Here is a 7369-nt window from a genome sequence, read left to right as displayed (position 1 = left end):
CGCAACCATTTATTGCGGTGCAATTGGAGGTCTTATCAGCTTATTCATTTCCTAGCTCTTTTTCTAGTATCCTAGGATCGTCCCAACCTTTCCAACGCATCCTCTTAAGACCTTATTGGTGCTATACACATCGCAAACGAGTTGTTCAAAGTCAAGTGTCATTTTTGAAACTTAATGCATGTCATTAACAAAACCACATTATGTGTAGCTATCGTTTAGGGACGATACGACCTTGAGGCAACTTTGACTCATTTCCAAACTACTAGGTGACCTCTCTAAGGACCATGTTGGGTCTCGGGGGTCTTTCAAAGCCACGTTTCTGAATTAAAACCTAACTAGAGACTCGTCTCGGAAAATAATGCATGTATTTTATACATTATTAGGTTGTGGACGTGTGGAGCGCATAAATCACAGTTAATCTCATCTTATATCCATCTTAACTTCTATTGCCGACAAAGGTGAGTTTTTCGTAGTTTCCCTTACCCTTAAAGAGTCGGGTTGGAAAGTGTACTCCGTGCATGATGACATTTGTGATTTTACATGTTGTGTGATAGTTGTGTAGACGTGCAAATATGTGTTTCGTTGTATGGTTATTGTATGTGTATGTTGAGATGTTTATAGGTTAGTCGTGTATATTCGGAAGACGGTAATGCCTTTGTAAGGTTGGAGATGTGGTGAAAAGGCTGCGGGTGACCCTATATATAAACATCAAAGACCTTTCAAAAGTAGTGTCGTATGAGGTATATATACACATGGTGTTTTGGTTATCTAGTGGACAATGAGGGTCATGGATGATTAAATTATGTGCAATGAATACCATGAAGTGCATGATGACAATACAACCGGGTACTTTTAGTACTTGATGACATTATACGGGTACGATATGTACTTGATGACATTTTACGGGTACTTTTGGGTACTTGATGACATTAGGGACGACATGCGGACACTGAGAGACATTGTGTACAAGTGTGCAAAATCTTAGATTATGTTTGATATAATTATGTATAGGATGACATTGGTACGTGTTTCGGTTCAATCTTTCCTACGAACTCACCAACCTAGTGTTGACATTGTTTAGTACACTTTTCAGGCAATCAAGAGAATCCTAGAGCTTGATGTGCTTTTGCTAGATGATGGACTTGACCATGGATCCGTGATTCATTACCCGTTGATGAGATTTGCTTAGGATCATGAGCTATCTTTTGAATGTTATTTTTTTTTGTAAACTTTTGATGGTTGAATGCTCCTTATGCTTTTGTGACATCATAACTAAATTGTTGGGTTCACGGAATCCTTTTAATTTCATATAGTTTCGTTCTACGGTAACCCCATGTTGTGTCATGCTTTTCGGTGCATTTCGAGCCTAGCTCGGGGTGTTACAAATAGTACCATAGCGTGGACTGTAGAAGGCACCATTTCCATCCGTTGGATTGCCGGTCTTCCTAGGAGTAAGTTGTATGGAGAGGTTGCTCGTACTACTGTAAAGTCTAGGGTTTCCGTTCGTACAAAAGAAGGGTCCCCTAGGGTGACGTCGAGATCTATTTCCCCCAGGGGCCATACGCGGTCTCCGGCAAATCCTGCGAGTAAGCCTGTGGGTTTTGTCATCCTTGCCCTTATCGCCTTTGGTAATTGTAGAAAGCAATGTTCGTATATGATATTTCACTTCCATTGTCGATATATACTCTTCGTACCGAAATGTTGAATATATCTGCTTGTATTATTAACGGGTCTTTACTGGCTTTTTTGTCTCCCAATGCGGGAAAGCACAGGTCTCTAGACGGGATCTGTGTGTCCTCTGGGTCCTTTCGTTTCGTCGATGGATTGCTAACTTCTACGCCGGCGTACATTATTGGAGTCTAAGTATCGTGACAGGGAATCTGGGCGTTATTGTTTTTAAGAAAAATTTCCAGGGTTTCAACCTTTTCCGGTGTAGTTTGTGGTGATGAGGGGTGGACGTCCCACGGATGGCGCCAATTGTTTATACAGCCGATTAGGTTAAAAGATTTGGGGTGTTTTGGTGAATTGATCGGCGATTCCCTGTTGGTAGGAGTTTGGCTCCTTTGTACGCCGGGTTTGATAGTATATTAGTTTTAGGTTTTTCCTTGTGAATCGTGAATGAATCCTCTTTTTAGGGTTTTTCCCCTTTTATAATGGTAATCGTGGGGAGTCAGTCTCCACCACGACTATTCTTTTCTAGTAAGGCCTTCCTTTATTTAAGGAAGTGATAGGATCGTATCTTTCTCATGTTTATCATCTTTCACCTGAGGTATGTTATACCCAGGGTGGCTTTTTACTCTGCGGTCTACCCAGAGTAGTATTTGACCCTAGGTGGTAGTGGGTACACCATCAGTTTGATATTCTAATTAATAATCTTTCATGTTTCTTTTGCTTGAAAAGGGATAAGTATCCTAGAATTTAACAAACTTTGGACGAATGTCTATAGTAGGAAATAACTAAAATTTTGTGTATTGTATGTAAACAACTTTAAAAAATGTTTATTGTATGTAAGAAAACATACGTGGCAACCATATAAAGGTGCCACTTGTCTGATTTTAATTGGTTAAATACATTTTCTTACATACAATAAACATTATTTTCGAGTTGTTTACATACAATACACACAACTTTAGTTATTTCCTACTATAGACATTCATTCAAAGTTTGTTACGTTACAAGATACTTATCCCAAAAATCATTTTCCTTTCTATGTTGATTTTTCATATACCCATTTAGGCTTCATGCATGAAGCAACAGATGCTTAATAATAAAAGTATGAACCTTTTAGTTTTCTTTAATTGATTTTATAGTTAATGAGAATGGTGCTATTATTGGTTTATGATAGTTATATAGAAGATGGTGTTTCACTTAAGATTTTCTATAATGCAGCTTGAAATAACTAGATATTGTCTATCAAGGATAACGATTTTTTAGCTTCCTTTTATATTTTGAATTATGTGTGCCATGCCTTTCATGCTTTCAACTTTTTAATATAAACATTATGTATCTAATCAGTTATCCTTTACGTGTATAAAATCATTTGGCTACTTAACACGAATCAAAACCACAAAAAAACCAGCTTTCAATCAACTTTATAGACCCACACTGAACGTACCGTTTCAATCAATTCCACCCATCGTGACACTTATATCACGTGGCTCTTTTCTAGAAGTTTAGTGACCTTTAGTATCTTCAAATTTATTCTAATTATAGTGCTTGAACAATATCTACAGCTTGCCGTGACTCCAAGTACATGTTGCAACCCTTCTTCAACAATTTTAAGCTTCCGTAAGTTTTCTAAATGAATAACAATTAATAAATGAATAACAATTAATGAGATGATGACATATGAAAAAATCAAGGGCAAGATTAGGAAAGAGAATTAGTCGATACCATATGTCACCTTCTTATAATTTTAAGAGGATTTTTAGGCTAATATTTAGGAGGATTCATCAGTTATCATTTTATTATTCTTTGCTTGGTGTTCGTTTGATGTTTATAAAGAAAAAGAGTTGCTAATGCTCATTAGATTTGCCTCATGTTAATTTGGGCTAGCTATATATTGGTTCATATGTGGCCAATGCTAATTTGATTGGTTTCCTTTGAATGTGGGCTATCTATTGGTTCAAATGTGTACGGATATAAAGGAATGACACTAATGAAGTAACATTACATTATTTAGGGAATTAGGGGTGGCAAATTTGGCTGCTGTGATGGGTTGGGTGAAGGGTTGAAATTTATGGGTGGGCTGAAACATGTGTTTTGCAAAGTTTTAAGCTATCTTGATAAATAGTTGGTGTGCAAAATGCGATTACAATTATATTAAGCAGTTGATAAATCTATTGCCGAGATGAAAACTCTATGGAAACTATAATAATGCGATTACAATTTATGTTTTATGAATGTTTGGTCCTTTTTGCATTTCTCATAGAACAACCAATAAAAATAGTTGCTATATGGTATTAATTATGATAATAATGTTTTACTTTTTGCGACGTTATTAATCTTATTATTCTTAATTAGGATTGCCTAATGTTTTTAAAAGAAGTGGTGGTGGATTTATGGGTATGGTTAACTCACATCTGCAGCAGGAAAGGAAGAGGTGGTCATGAGTTGTTGTAGCCTTAAAGATGAATGGAATATGTAATAGGTATGAGCAATACATGTAGAGTAATGATATATACTTATTTTTTGGTGATTCCACCAATTTAAAGAGTTTTTTATTGAATAATAGTTTGATAGTTATAATTTAGCTTTTTTTAAGAGATTATTGGTTAAGGTTTATACTTGATAAAACGTAGCATTTATATAACTTAAGCTAGATTTGAAATTATTGCAGCCTTTCTAATGCGGTTTTCAGATTTGCATTTTGGAACTGAATTTGAAATTATTACTGCCTATTCAAAGATTAATTACATAAGTTCCGTTTATGATTTTAGTTTCATTCTAACGGTAATGATAAAGTAAAATTAGTTATGTATTCATTCTTCTCACAAAAGAGCCTCTCTTTTTCTAAAATCTTCCTCGGTAGACTTGAGAGAACATAGAAGCCTTCACTTTGTTGCCACATGATAAATGATATCTATCTGAAGTCTTCTTTTCAGCACACAGTCAGAATTGTAATAGAATCATTTTCTTTTTCAAGTTTCATTTTTACTTATAATTTGTATGTTATATATGTGTACTACTTTCTCTTGGCATTTGGGCGCGCATGACTCAAGAGTTGCTTTGTCGATGGACTTTGAAATTTGGCATTTGGGCATGACTCAAGAGTTGCTTTGTCGATGGACTTTGAAATTTTCTTTATTGTACAGGTTGGTGTGGAGTATTGGTTGATCACTATGATTCCCTTATTGCCTGTTGTTCACGCATATGATGATCCCCAAAGATGGCTGCGTTGGTGCTTTGCGTGAACATCCATTATGTGTATGTTATAAAATGATTTATGATCCTTTAAAATAATATTTTGTAATAGTTTGATCGAAAGATGTAGTATTCGAAGTTTAATTTATTTGTATACTTTATTTTAGTCAATTGTGTAGTTTAAATTTGGGATAATAACATGTGGATGTAGTAAACTATGACAAAATGTCTATGTTATGTATTGATATAATCGGGGGTCTATGTTATGTAACGAACTTACTAAAACTGTCTAAGTAATGCATATTACCGGGTAATCTACAGATAGCCGGTTACCATCCATTTTGTTAAAGGATAATGACATGTGGATGTAGTGAACTATGACAAAAAATCTATGTTATGTAGTGATCTAATCGGAGGTCTATGTTATGTAACAAACTTACCAAAACTGTCTAAGGGATGCATTTTACAGGCTAAAGCCGGTCATCAATTTTTTTCCCTTTATTTTTTAATCTTAATAATTAAGTAATTTATTTAACATATATAAATAAATATAAGTTATGGAAACATATATGTATATAAGTTCTGTAATTATGTAAAAACTGTAAACACCTTCATATATTTTGGCCGCTACCTACCTCCCCATTCCGATCAACCCTAACGCAATCATATACCAAAAAATCAAAGATCTCGAAAATTAAAATCGCATTTGAAGATTACAATCTCTTATAAGGTCAAGAACCTAAAACTAAACATTATATATATTCTCAAACATATACACATTGACACACACAAATCTAAGGGTACATATATACAACCCACACAAACAAACAAACAATGAGAGACTAGGGGACGTATTCTTACATGGCTTCTTGAAGCATAACTAAGAATTGAAATGAGAAAGAATAACTAATTGCTAGATTTTAGTTAAAGCAACAAAACAACAAACTTAGAAGAACACATTACAAGCCTAAAGTTGAAAAGATCAAATCCTCTTGACCTCAGAATTCATCATTTCTCTTTTCGGGATATTAATAAATAACTAAATAGAAACAAGAAAATACTAGTTTTAAATTCTTGGGAGGAGTTGGAAACAATAAATAACATGTATCCCTTAGACAGTTTTGGTAAGTTCGTTACATAACATAGACCTACGATTAGATCAATACATAACATGGATATTTTATCATAGTTCACTACATCCACATGTCATTATCCCTTAAAAAATGGATGGTAACCGGCTACTTGTAGATTACCCGGTAACATGCATCACTTAGACAGTTTTGGTAAGTTCGTTACATAACATAGACCCCCGATTAGATCAATACATAACATAGACATTTTGTCATAGTTCACTACATTCACAGGTCATTATCCCTAGAAATTTTAAAGTAAATGTTATTCAATATTTTTAAAACTATATGTCCATCGAATTACCCATTCATTAGACGGGCTTGAAAAATAGTTATACTATATTTTTGATTCTTGGTGTGAATGTTACAGCAGTACTAGTACTGGTTGCTTTAGAAAAGTAAAAATACGACGAGTAGTCTTATTTCATTCTAAATAAATAAATAAAAGGTCAAAGTATTTTTTTTCGTCCTTGTGGTTTTTCGAATAAGCATTTTTCATCATCGTCGTTAACTTTTGACTAAAATCGTCCCTGTGGTTTGCATTTCGTCCCTGCCGTTATAACTTTACCGTTAACCCCCTCACATCCAAGTCACGTGAGGGGCATTTTCATCTTTTCATAGAGTTAAGTGCAAACTTCGTCCCTGTGGTTTATCTTTTTTGCATTTTCCGTCCTCGTTGTTAACAAATCCAGGAAAAATTTTCATAAAAAACAAAAATTACCGTACCAATTTAATCCAAACAAAACAAAAACCTATATACATACATTAGATGATCTGCTCAATCACTTTCAAATGCAAATATGCACATACAATGTTTTAAATACCGGTAGTATTACCCGTAATACCGGTATCGGAAGGTAACCCAGTACAATTATTTCTGATATTTTCGGTATTACCGTCCCGTTACTTCCGGTATTCACATTTTTGAATTTTTTTAAAATTAACTTTATAATACTTTAATGTTATTTTTTGTAATTTGTGAACTTTCTTGTATTTTGTTATAAATTACCTATTTGTTTTTTTTAATGAATTGGAATTTTGACTATTTTCGTTAAACTGTAGTAAAGTTTTATAACCTTTTTTTTTTAAAATAAAATAAATTAAATTTTTTGCACCGGTCGGTATTAAATTAGATCCTTATATGTCGGTGTATTTATAGGTTTTTTATTTGAGTTTGTTTTAGTTTTTGATTAAATTTTTGTCTGGAAGTTTGTTAAATAAAAAGATGAAAAATGCAAAAACGACAAACCATAAGGACGAATTTTGCACTTAACCATAGGGACAAATGGGTGAAAAGACATATATGCCCCTCACGTGCAAGGCACGTGAGGGGGTTAGCAGATCCAAGGACGAAATGTAAATCACAGGGACGATTT

This window comes from Erigeron canadensis, chromosome 5, assembly GCF_010389155.1.
Source record: "Erigeron canadensis isolate Cc75 chromosome 5, C_canadensis_v1, whole genome shotgun sequence".
Lineage (NCBI taxonomy): Eukaryota > Viridiplantae > Streptophyta > Magnoliopsida > Asterales > Asteraceae > Erigeron > Erigeron canadensis.
This window is presented reverse-complemented; position numbering follows the sequence as displayed.